We start from the raw sequence: 12,115 nt of genomic DNA, 5'->3' as shown, positions 1-12,115 counted from the left end.
TGCAGCTGTGAGAGGTGACCTGGAGAGAAGACTGGCCTCCAACCCCACTTTGCTGCTCTGCTTGGAGAAGACCTTCAAGGAAAGCAAAAGGAAGTTTCTCTTTGTTTTCCCATTCCCATGATGAAAAGGTCCTAACCTTTGGAGGACAGGAGGAGCAGAGGAGCAGGATCCCACATGGGTGGGAGAGGTTTCCTCATCCTTATCAAGGGGCAGCAAAAGAACCAGCATTAGAAAGGTCTCCCAGCTTAGTCTTCTTGTTTAAGGACAAAACACTCACCTCCAAATGAGAACAGCAACAGGAAAGAGTCAGTAAGGAGGCAAAAGTTAAAGCACTGTCATTGGAAAGATCGGGACAGACTTCATCAGCCCCGGGCTGGAACTTCCACCTCTCAGCAAAATGCAGGGAGATAAAGAGCTTTAGTTATGCACTGTCATGGTGTATTAAATAAAGGTGGCTGCCCTGGAGCCCTCCCTCCTGCAGCCCTTCACCCTGCTTCCCTCGGGAGGCTGGGGAGGCATCATTAGAATGGCACACCAGGCTCGGCCCCACAGGGTCACGCTACCCAGAGCTGGTGAGCTCAGCAGAGTCTGAGCAGGGCTGGGGAGCTGCAGCAGAGTGACAGGGAAGGTCTTTGCCCTCTCCATTAGCTTTATTTTAATTTGGAGCCTCACTGTTCATTACCTCCATCACATCCAGTCCCAGTGGCTGACACGGGCCTTTTCAGCCCTGCTGACTTTGGGAAGAGCCTCCTGCTCCAGTTTCTGGGTCTCAGCTGAGTGTGTGCCATGGAAGGGACACCCAGGACACTGGATTTTGCCCATGCAAATCCCATGGGTGTGCCAGGACACTGCTCTGCTCCTCCACCACCCCAAACCATGCTGGTCTCTGCAGCAGGAGGTGGTGGTGGGGCTGGGCAGGCTGGGGGACAGCCCACCCTGTTCCCGTTCCTGTGCTTGGACATGCTTAAATTCACTGGAGGATGGAGGCAGACTTGGGGATGGGCTTGTGCTGGGCTAAGTGTTGGGCTCCATGATCATACAGTAGAATCACAGAATCACAGAATCACAGAATCATGGAATCACAGAATCAGAGAATCATAGAATCACAGAATCATAGAATCATAGAATCACAGAATCACAGAATCACAGAATCACAGAATCATAGAATCATAGAATCACAGAATCAGAGAATCAGAGAATCATAGAATCATAGAATCACAGAATCACAGAATCAGCTGGGTTGAAAAAGACCTGTGAGATCATCAAGTCCAACCCTTGATCCAACCCCGCCATGGTTCCCAGCCCATGGCACTGATGCCACATCCAGTCTGTCCTCAAACACCTCCAGGGACGGTGACTCCACCCCCTCCCTGGGCAGCCCATTCCAATGGCTGAGCACTCTCTCTGGAAAGAATTTCTTCCTGATATCCAACCTAAACCTTCCCCTGGCACAGCTTGAGACTGAGTCCTCTTGTCCTACTGCTGGTTCCTGGGAGAAGAGACCAACCCCCCCCGGCTCCCCCCTCCTGTCAGGGAGTTGCAGAGAGTGAGGAGGTCTCCCCTGAGCCTCCTCTTCTCCAGGCTGAGCCCCCCCAGCTCCCTCAGCCTCTCCTCACAGCACTTGTGCTCCAGTCCCTTCCTCAGCCTTGTTGCCCTTCTCTGGACCTGCTCCAACCCCTCCATGTCCTTCCCAAACTGAGGGGCCCAGAACTGGACACAGCACTCAAAGTTGATCCTTGTGGGTCCCTTCCAACTCAGCACATTCTGTGATTCTGTGATGTGAACAGTCAGAAGTCAAATAATTTGCTTCCAGAGAAGTTCCCAGGACCCAGCTCAGCTTCTGAAAGCTCATGGAAGTGTGACATCAGCCCACAGTAGTCCAGGGCCAGAGGTTTCAGATTCTGGGAAGCAGTTGCTGGCTACAGGAATTAGCTGGAGAAGCTGGAGTATCCCTGCTTGGCCTGGGGCTCCAAGCTCTTCCAGTGGCATATCTGCCCAGCTTTCCAAAGTTTCTGGAAAACTCCGAAGGAGCTATTTGGATTGAGAGCAGTGTCTGCTTTTCTGCCCAGAGAAGCTGTGGCTGCCCCATCCCTGGAAGTGTCCAAGGCCAGGCTGGAGCAATCTGGTCTAGGGGAAAGTGTCCCTGCCCATGGCAGGGATTTGGAAGGCGATGAGCTTTGAGGTCCCTTCACACCCAAACCATTCCATGATTCCATGATGCTCACCCCCCATAAAGTTGGCATTCTCTCCCCCCAACACTCCTGTCAAAGGGGTGCTTGGAGAGAGCTGGAAAGGGAGATAGTTTTCAGCACCTGCTCCCATCCCTCTCTAGCCCTTCTCTTGGGAATACAGCCTGGGCAGGGGGTCCCTGGGCTGCTCAGCATCCCCCAGGAATCCCTGCAGCACGAGCCAGACCAGGAGCCTCCCCTCAGTAGGTGCAGCACAGTCTGGTGCTCTGCTTGTCTGAGGGCTCATCTTCCACATGGTTCAGTGTTGGAGCTGGAAACTCCTTTCAAAAAGGGAATGAAGAAACCCTGCCTCCAGCTGGGAAGCTGCTGGAGGGAACAAACAGACAGCACTGCACAAAGAAGAAGCTGGTAACGGAGCTGGACCTGGGCTAAGAGACAGCTTGATGGGAGAAAGATTTCCTGCTCTTCTTCAGTGTAAAGGAAGGCTTGAAATATAATCTTTCCTTGGGAAAAAAACCCCAGCCCTGCTAGTCTGCAGCTCCTGCCACTTCTAGTCCATATATTTACAGAGGTCCTTGAACAGAGACAGAGCAATTTGCTGGGATGAGCACTGAGGGAAGCAGAGGAGCAGGAGGCACATTAACAAGCCCCCCCCATCAGCCAAAGGCCGTTGCCTTGGATTTCCACTCCTGTGGGGACCCAGAGGAGCCTGAGGGAGGCCCAAGGATTGTGAGTCTGCAGTGGGAAGGCACAGCAGCAGCCAGGAGAGAGCAGGGAGGGCTTGGACAAGGATCTGTGCTGCCAGCAGGGCTCAGGCACTGGGTATCCACACCAGCCAGGAGTGGAGCATCTTGGAGCCTTGTCAGCTGGAAAATCCTGACTCACTGCAGGAGAGCTGGGAGAGCTCAGCTGCCCACAGATCACATTCCTGGTGGGATGGCAGAGCTCGACACGGCTGGGAGGGGGCCAGGCTGAGGGTATGGGGCAGTGATGCAGAGCCCCATGGAGAATTAACGCCCAATGCTCAGAAGAGACCAGAGCTGAAGTCCTAAACCCGCTGGAGGAGAGAAGAAAGGCTCCTCGTTGCAGAGGGAGTCTCAGCTCTGCTGGAAAATCCAGCTTTTCATCAGCACTGAAACTGAGAACAGCCTTTGCTAAGTCCTGCCCAAACCCCCGAGCCAGTCTCGAGCAGGAGAGACCACAGAGTGCTTAAAATGGAAAACTGGAGCCAAAAATCAAAGCTGAGATGCTCAGCCCCAGGCTTTGTCTGGTGCCAGTAGAGCTGCAGGGACAGAGAGACTCCAGGGATGACTTGGGGTTCGTGCTGCAGGTCAACCCCCCATGTTTTGGGGCTTTGGGACCTCCAGCTGGGATGTGCAGATGTCCCAGGCGATCCCAGAACCCTACAAGCACCCTGCAGGAGGGTGGGCAAGGAGGACAGTCCTTGGAGCTGTTTTGAGCGGAGCCAAACAGGGAATTTTGAGATCAATGGTTCTGTCTGCTGAGAACGGGCTTGAAAAACAACCTAGTCTAGGAAAACTTGCAGTAACTTTTGGGGGGAAATCAGTTACACTGAAGCAAGTTGACAATTAAAGAGCATTCTCAAGCGACTGTTTGTCATCCAAATTACTTTTCAGGCCCTCCATTCAGGCACGTAAGATGTGCCTGCTCATCAATAAACCAGATATACAGATTCCTTACCCGGCCCACCAATACTGCAGTTTCCACACAAATCCCCCAGCCAGGGAAGTGGAAAACACTAACCCAGCTTCTGGAATGCCACAGATAACAGGGAAAATCTGAGCAGTCCTTGCTAAGGGGATTGGAGCTGTTTGGTTTAACGTGGCTGTATTTATGTATTGTTAGTGCAATTTGCCGAAGCTGTTTCTTTGCTTGCAAAAGTCTGGGTTTAGCAAATATTGGCTGGTTAACTGTGTTGTTACTTAGCAACCCTAATTGGATTTCAAATGGGAGATTTTTGTTTTGGAAATATTACCTGTATCTCTTAGCACTGCGAAATCAGCCCCTGCCTCCCCCTGCAGACAAACCCAATCAGCTCTGCTCCATCCACGGGGGTTTCTCCTGGTTTGCAGGCTCTGAGGACAAGAGCTGACACCTTCCCTCCTCCCCCAGCCAAGACCTGCCATATTTACCAGCAGCTGGAATTCCCAGCTCCTGCTGCAGCCTCCGTGGCAGCCCCTGGTGACACCATTCCCAGGCACGGTGGCAGTCACGGAATCACTGAATCCTTCAGGTTGAAAAAGCCCTCTGAGATCAAGTCCAGCCATTCTCCCAGCACTGCCAAGGCCACCACTAATCCCTGTCCCCACGTGCCACATCCACATGGCTTTTAAATCCCTCCAGGGATGGTGAATCCACACTTCCCTGGGCAGCTGTGCCAGGGCTGGACAACAGTGAAGAAATTTTTCCCAATATCCAACCTAAACCTCCTCTGGCACAACTTGAGGCCATTTCCTCTTGTCCTGTCACTTGTCCCAGCTCAGCTGCTGGGCACCTCTGAGGTGGCTCTAGACCAGACTTAAATGTAGCTGCTGGGCCACTGGCAGAGGTTCCAGCTGAGGAGGAAGAGCAGGGAAGGTGCTGCATCCCATCAGCCCAGTGCTGCTGCTGCTGGAGGCACCAACATGTTCCATGGACCTTGCAGGGTCTGGAAGATGGGATGGAGTTTCTTTTCCCTCTCCCTTTTCTCCATGTCCTTCTGGAGGAAGGATAGACCAGTCCATGACCAAGGGATGCCCAAAGGTGCAGCCTACAACTGCCTGGGCAGGGGCAGAGGAGGGGCAGGGACTGAGCTCTGCTCTGGGGGGACCAGGGACAGCACCCAGGGAATGGCTGGAGCTGTGCCAGGGCAGGCTCAGGTTGGATCTCAGCAAAAGGTTCTTCCCCCAGAGGCTGGTTGGGCACTGCAATGGGCACAGCCCCAAGGCTACCAGAGCTTCAGGAGGGTTTGGATGATCCTCTGGGGCATGGGGGTGACTCTTGGGGGTGTTTCTGTGCAGGGCTGAGGGTTGGGCTGGAGGATCCTTGTGGGTCCTTCCCAACTCAGCCTATTCTGGGATTCTGTGCTGCCCATCCTTCTGCAGCTCAAAGCCCCCAGGAAGGGGAACTGCTGCTCGACGCACAGCGAGAACTCCAGCAGAGCTTTCCACGTCTGGGGAGCTTTATTTCTGGAAGGCAGCTGATGGTCTGCCATTTAGTGCTGCTGAATGGGTAAGCCAAGCATTAAGCCAAGCATTAAGCCAAGCATTAAGCCAATTACAGCCTCCAAATCATTCACAGCAGCACAACATTCCCACTCCAGCCATGGGCCAGTGCCCCCAGGGGATGAGCAGTGATGGTGCCAGTGATGGTGCCCCAGGCCCTGCTCGAGGATGGGGAGCACTCCTGGTCCTCCCACCTGCACTGGGAGCCACAGAGCAACTACAAGGAGGCGCAGCAGGGAGTTCAGTCCCACAGGGCTCAGGGATTTGGCGTTTATTCAGGATGGATGGTTTCCCACAAAGCCCTTTATCTCTGCAGAGACACCAACGCCCACGGGAGCCAAACAATTGAAGAGATGCTGATGTCCTTGTGCAGCACAGAGGGAGGAGAGGCAATTCCAGGGAAGTGCCAGCCTGCAAACCAGGCTTTTTATGCTCTGGAGATGTTAATCTTCGTTTTCAGGAGGAATGAAGCAGGATTTTCCCTGAGGGCTTCAGGGTGTGGGACTGTGGGAGGAAGTGTGGGCCTCAGCCCCACAAAACAACGGGATGAGACCAATCCCACCATGGCACCGACAGAGCTGGGTCATCAAATACAGCCTACTCAGGTCCAGGCACCTCCTTCCTTCCTCCAAACTCATCAAGGGGTGCTGGACCAAGGCACAAACTCCATAACATGCCCAGACTCAGCTGTAAGGAGATGAGTTCGGCCCTAAACCCAACTGGGTTTTCCCAGTAGGAAGAAACTGGGGTGAGTTTTTTGGAGCAAAGTGTTTTCTTTCCAGCCACACAAAAGCCACATGAGCCATGCTGAATCCACAGAATCATGCAGGTTGGAAAAGCCCTCTAAGACCATCAAGTCCAACCATTCCCCCAGCCCTGCCAAGGCCACCATGAATCCACATCCCCAAGTGCCACATCCACGTGGCTTTGGAATCCCTTCAGGAATGGTGCCTCCACCACTGCCCTAAGCATCCTGTTCCAGTGCCTGACCATCCTTTCCACGAAGAAATTTTTCCCTAATAGGCAATCCAGTTTATTTTCACAATGGTTTGGAGGTTTCCAGTCCGATGCTAGGCCAAGTTTAGGTTGGCACATCAAGCCTGGAAAATGAGATACAGACTTTCTGGACTCTGTCCCAAAGGAGTCCTCATTTCCCCTTGTGGTAACTCTACAAACCCTTGAGACTAATCCAGGAGATGACAGGTTTTGCTTGGGATACTCCTTCCCAGCAAAAAGGGCCTCTCCAGGAGCTTTGGTGAGAAACTCCAAAACAGGGGAAGATAAATGAAAGGGGGAACAAAATCATCTCCATTGAGCCCTCTCATTTTGAGCCAGGCCAGGAAAATGCCCTGGATACCTTCCTGGAGCTGGAAGCAAATCTGGTGGCAACTGTGAAAGGCTCTTTCCTTCAGGTGGAACCAGACCACGTGTTTGGAGGGGAAACAGACAGGGAAAAGCAACCTTGTTCTGCTGAAAATTTAAATGAGAGTAGATTTATTTTGTCTTTGTTCCAGACCTCAGGAGATGGTGTTGACTTACGTGTTGGAAAACCAATCCCTGCAAACAGCAACTCAGAATTGTTGTGTTAAACCTGCCACCTGCCCCCGAAGCCCTCGAGCAAACAAAAACCTCACAGAAGCTGCTGATTTTTTTCTTGACTCAACCCCCCCCCCAGCCTGTTTGACAGGTTCCAGATGCCTTTTCCAGCGGTTTTCCAGCTTTTCTGTGGCTGCTGGGTGCTTTCAGCAAACCAAATGTTGAAGAAGAGCAGCGCAGGGAGTGAAAACATTTCTCCGATAAAACTCAGCTTTCGACTGAAAGTTGTCATTTCCACCAGGATTAAGCTACAATTATCCAGCATCTCCTTTAACTGGGAATTAAAGAGCACGCTGAATAGAAATGTTGTTGTGTTCTGTTTGAACACCCACGGCCCAGAGAACATCCTTTATCTTGAAACATTAGTTTTACCTGATATTATTTTACCTCCCAACCTGTGCCTGGTTGCAGCGGAGGCTTTTGATGGCTGTGATAGCTGCCAGTCGAGCTCAGACAGAGACAGTTTTAAGCTCTTCAAATGCTCCTGTTTCAGAAGTTCTTATAATTAGAGAATGAATCATAAACTCACAGAATAGTCTGGGTTGAGAAGATCATCAAATCTACCCCCTGCCATGGGCAGGGACACCTCCCACTAGCCCAGGTTGCTCCAACCTCTGTCCAACCTGGCCTTGGACACTTCCAGGGATGGGGCAGCCACAGCTTCTCTGGGATTCAACCTGTGCCAGGGCCTCCCCACCCTCCCAGGGAAGGATTCCTTCCAAATATCCCACCTAACCCTGACCTCTGGCAGTGGGAAGCCGTTCCCCATTATCCCATCACCACATTCCCTGGCGAAAACTCCTTCTCCAGCTTTCTCGTTCCTTCTTGGGAGTACCATGAAAATATACAAATACAGCATTGATTGGCATTCACTGGGAAGCACAAAAGTAATGAGAATATCTGGGGAAAGATGAAAAGCATTCACAGATTGGAAACTGATGAGGCAAGAGAAATTTTAGCTGGCCAGAGGAGAAACTTGGGGAATTGTATGTTAAAGAGCAGGTAAAAGTTTTGGTTGAACATCTGGTGGGATCGCTGAGTGATTAGGGAGACAGGATGTGTACAGGCTGGAAGAGAATAATTAACACTATACTAGACTGAGTGAAGAGTGTTCATGCTACTGTTACTTTATTTTAATCTTTGGAATGTGTAAGATTGATTGAATTCAAAGAAAAAAAAGGGTATTTCTGGTTTTGGGAAGACAGGAGTTGGACTTCCATGAGCCTTCCAGCTCAAGATATTCTATGATATGAAAAACCAACTGTTGAGAGAAGGAGGGAAGCTCTGTGCACAAACTCTGCCTTTGCAGCCCCATTGACATTCAGCTCAGCTTCCCAGTGACCCTGCTCGGCAACAATTCCATATATTCCCACAATTAAACAACAGTTGAACTCGTGTTAATAGCAATGGAACAATTATCTGAGGCAGCCATTCACTGCACAAGCAGAGCTGTATCAGCAAGAGTCAATCCTGGTGCAAATAAAGACTGAGCCTTGCAGAGGAAGCGAGGGAAAGCTCCAATGTGAAGGATAAAGATTCTTTGCTTTACTGGAGGTTCCATAAAATCAGCGCATGAACAATATATTGGATGGCAGAAACAAGTATCTACTGAAAATTGGTTGCTTAATTGTAAACCTTGTGACTATTTGCACTGCAAAAAAAAAAAAAATCTTTAGTGTTCTGGGACTGCAAAGAGGAACTTGGTCCTGGTGTCAAAAATATCCTTATGGTGGTGGTATCCTTATTGTGTGGGAAGTGCAGGAGCAGCACAACAGAGTGACAATGGAGGGGGGGAGGAAGGGGAGGCTTTTAAGGTCCTGATTTATTCTTAAAGCTAAATGCAAGACACATTCCTTGCATACCAGGAAAATTTAGAAATTAATGAGGAGGGGGCTTATTTAATAGGAAATTTCATAGAAGCATAAAATCCCAGAATGTTTTGGGTTGGACCTTAAAACTCATCTCCTTCTACTCCCTGCCATGGGCAAGGACACTTTCCACCAGACCAGGCTGCTCCAACCTGGCCTTGAACCCTTTCCCCTTCCTATTCCTGTTCCCTCTGATGGGAAGGGCAAAAAAAAAAGAACATTTGATCAGATCTTCTGAATTAGGAAAGTGCCCAGAGAAGCTGTGGCTGCCTCACCTCTGGCAGTGCCCAAGGCCAGGTTGGAGCAACCTGGGCTGACGGAAGGTGTCCCTGCCCATGGCAGGGGGGGGAAATGGATGGGTTTTAAGGTCCTTTCCAAGCCATTTCATGATTCTGTGGTTGCATAAAAGTTGTGGAGAGACCCTGCAGGTGATTCCAAGTGAGAGAACACCACCGGGTTCCAGAGGAGCCATCGCTTCCCCAGCTGGGTTCTGCCTCTGCACGGTCCAGGAGGGGCTTTTCTTATTACATTTCTCACCTTTTCTTCTAATAAAGCTCATTGTTCATTCCCAGCTGAAAGAAGACACAATAAAAGTGATGGCAGGAAATTGCAGGCGAGCTGGGGTTAAGAGAGACAATAACAAAAAACTGCTTTTCCAGGGGAACCGCCAAGCCTTGGGTAGCTCATGCTAAAGAGGGCTTTGAAATCAGCAAGAGAATTAAAAATATTGAGATCAGCTAAAACATTCCTTTCCTTTGCACATCAAAGAGGATACCCACAGGGACAGATTTGCTGCCATGGAATAATTTTCACCCCCTTTTTACCAGAAAAGTGAAAGCGTTTGGTGCTTCTCCCCCCTCTCCCTTTAGCTGGAATTCACTGTGCAGGGGGAAATTACCTTTCTGTGCTCCTGAGAAAAATCTCCTACTAATGTAAGGCAGTTAAAACATGGGGCTCTCCTCCTGGATGTGGGGGGAACAGGTCTGCAACCCATTAGCCATGTCAGAGAGATGGGTGGAATGGGAGAAGGATGAATCTGCCTCCAAAAACCAGCTGACAAGGCTGAAACGTTGAGTCCAGTGGCCCAGCTCAGCCCACAGGTAGCCCAGGGTTCTCCAGCTGGGTCCAAACCACCCACTGATGGGTTTGCAGTCTGTGCTGGTGTCACATTCCCGAAGAAAAACAAGGCTGAATCCAAGGAAAACCTGCCCCGAGCGCTGCAGTGGGGGATTGAGGTGTGGTGGAGCATGACAAGCATCCCAAAACTCAGCAGCAGGGCCTGGTCACACTCACTTGAGCTTGGAAGGAAAGCTTTTAGGGGTTCTTTGGAACTCCCTCAAAGCCAGGCAGGAAAATTTGCACATGCAGGATTGCAGCAGGTCTGTGAGAATGGTCCCTATGCCTGGAATAGAGGCTGTATTAATAAACTGGATAAAATGAAGTATAACTTTGCCATAAGCAAAGCATTCCCTCCCTTGCTCGTGACCTGCCGGGATATTTTTTACTTTTCCTTCCTGAAAACCTGTTTTTACAGCAAAATCTGCTAGAAAACTAGGCTTTGTTCCAGAAAAAAGGTTAGTTCCCTGGGAGTTACTTCCCAGTTCCTGGGAGGAGTGGAAGATTCGGGGTGCAGGGCACCTATTTCTGCCGTGAAAGTGCGGAATTCCTCCGAATCCCGCGGCAGGAAGCTGGCTGGAATCCCTCAGCTTGGCTGCTCTCCATCAGCCCTTCCCTCATCCATGACTTCACGCTGGGGTTTTCTCCCCTTCTTTCCTGTCCTGCTTCCCATCTCCTGCCTTTTGGGCTTGGCACTCAGGCAGTTTTGGGGCCGAGCCCCCGAATCCGGCCCAGATGTGGCTGCTGGGCCCCAGGAGTTCGGTGTGTGGCTTGGTGGGCCCTCAAAGCCTCATCCAGCACGTCCCTCAGCCCTATAAAAGAAGAAGCGAGCGCCGGTGCCGTGCTCTGACACAAACCAGACAGCCCCGGCTGTTCCCTGGAATCCACGCTCACAAACGTATTGCCTGTGCCTGGCGCAGCCACCCCGCTTCCCTGTGCTTCCCTGCTCCTGCAAATCACTGGGATTGACTTCCCAAACGAGCTGTCAGGCCCAGGGCAGCACGTTTCTGCTCCCCTCGGCCCCGCCGTGCGCGCCGGGGTGGGCTGGGAGGGAACGGGGGGTTCGTGTGTGGGCTGGAGGGGCTCAGCTCGGGATTTGGTGTCCCTGATGTGGAATAACAGAGTTGTTGAGGTTGGACAAGACCTCCAAGATCATCAGCCATTCCCCCAGCACTGCCAAGGCCACCAAGGCCATGTCCCCAAGTGCCACATCCACACAGCCTTTAAATCCCTCCAGGGATGGGGACTCCACCACTGCCCTGGGCAGCCCCTTCCAATGCCTGACAAGCCTTTCCAGGAAGGAATTTTTCCTAATATCCAATCTAAACCTCCCCTGGCACAGCCTGAGGCCATTCCCTCTCCTCCTGTCCCTTGTTCCCTGGGAGCAGAGCCCGACCCCCCCAGCTCCCCCGTCCTGTCAGGGAGTTGCAGAGCCAGAAGATCCTCCCTGAGCTTCCTTTTCTCCAGGCTGAGCCCCCCCAGCTCCCTCAGCCCCTCCTGCTGCTCCAGCCCCTTCCCCAGCTCCGTTCCCTTCCCTGCACATGCTCCAGCCCCTCAATGTCCTTCCTGAACTGAGGGGCCCAGAACTGTCCCCAGGATGGAGGTGCCTCAGCCATGCCCAGCACAGGGGACCGACACTGCCCTGGTCCTGCTGCCACACCAGTGCTGGGACAAGTGAGGTGCCCTTGGCCTTCTTGCCCACCTGGGCAAACCCAGCTGAAACTTGTTCTCAAAATATCTGGACAGGGCTTGGGAACCTCTAGCTCTGCTCCTCACCCGTGGTGGTGGGGGCAGCAGGGCAGGTCCTGCTTGATGACTCCGTGATGAAGCTTCACTTCATTCCTCTCCAAGTCTGGCCCATGGTGGTCCAAGGGCACTCTGCCGTGGCAAGGGCTGAAGAGGGAACAAAGCTGGACTTGGAGAGCCCTTGGTCTTTTGGACACACTCCTGTTGCCCCCAAGGGAATGTCCTGGTTTGCTCCAAAGTCCCCATTTTGAGCCACGAGCGAACCCAGCCAGGACTGGACCTTTCAGGGCTGTGCCCACCCTGCAAAGCCCCTCAGGGAGGCACAGAGGAGGCAGGGGGACATGGTGACACACCTGCCTTCTTCCCAGCCCTCAAA

The sequence above is a fragment of the Manacus candei genome, unplaced genomic scaffold (assembly GCF_025592945.1).
Source record: "Manacus candei isolate 608988 ecotype Guabito, Panama unplaced genomic scaffold, ASM2559294v1 h1tg000015l, whole genome shotgun sequence".
In the NCBI taxonomy this organism is placed as follows: domain Eukaryota; kingdom Metazoa; phylum Chordata; class Aves; order Passeriformes; family Pipridae; genus Manacus; species Manacus candei.
This window is presented reverse-complemented; position numbering follows the sequence as displayed.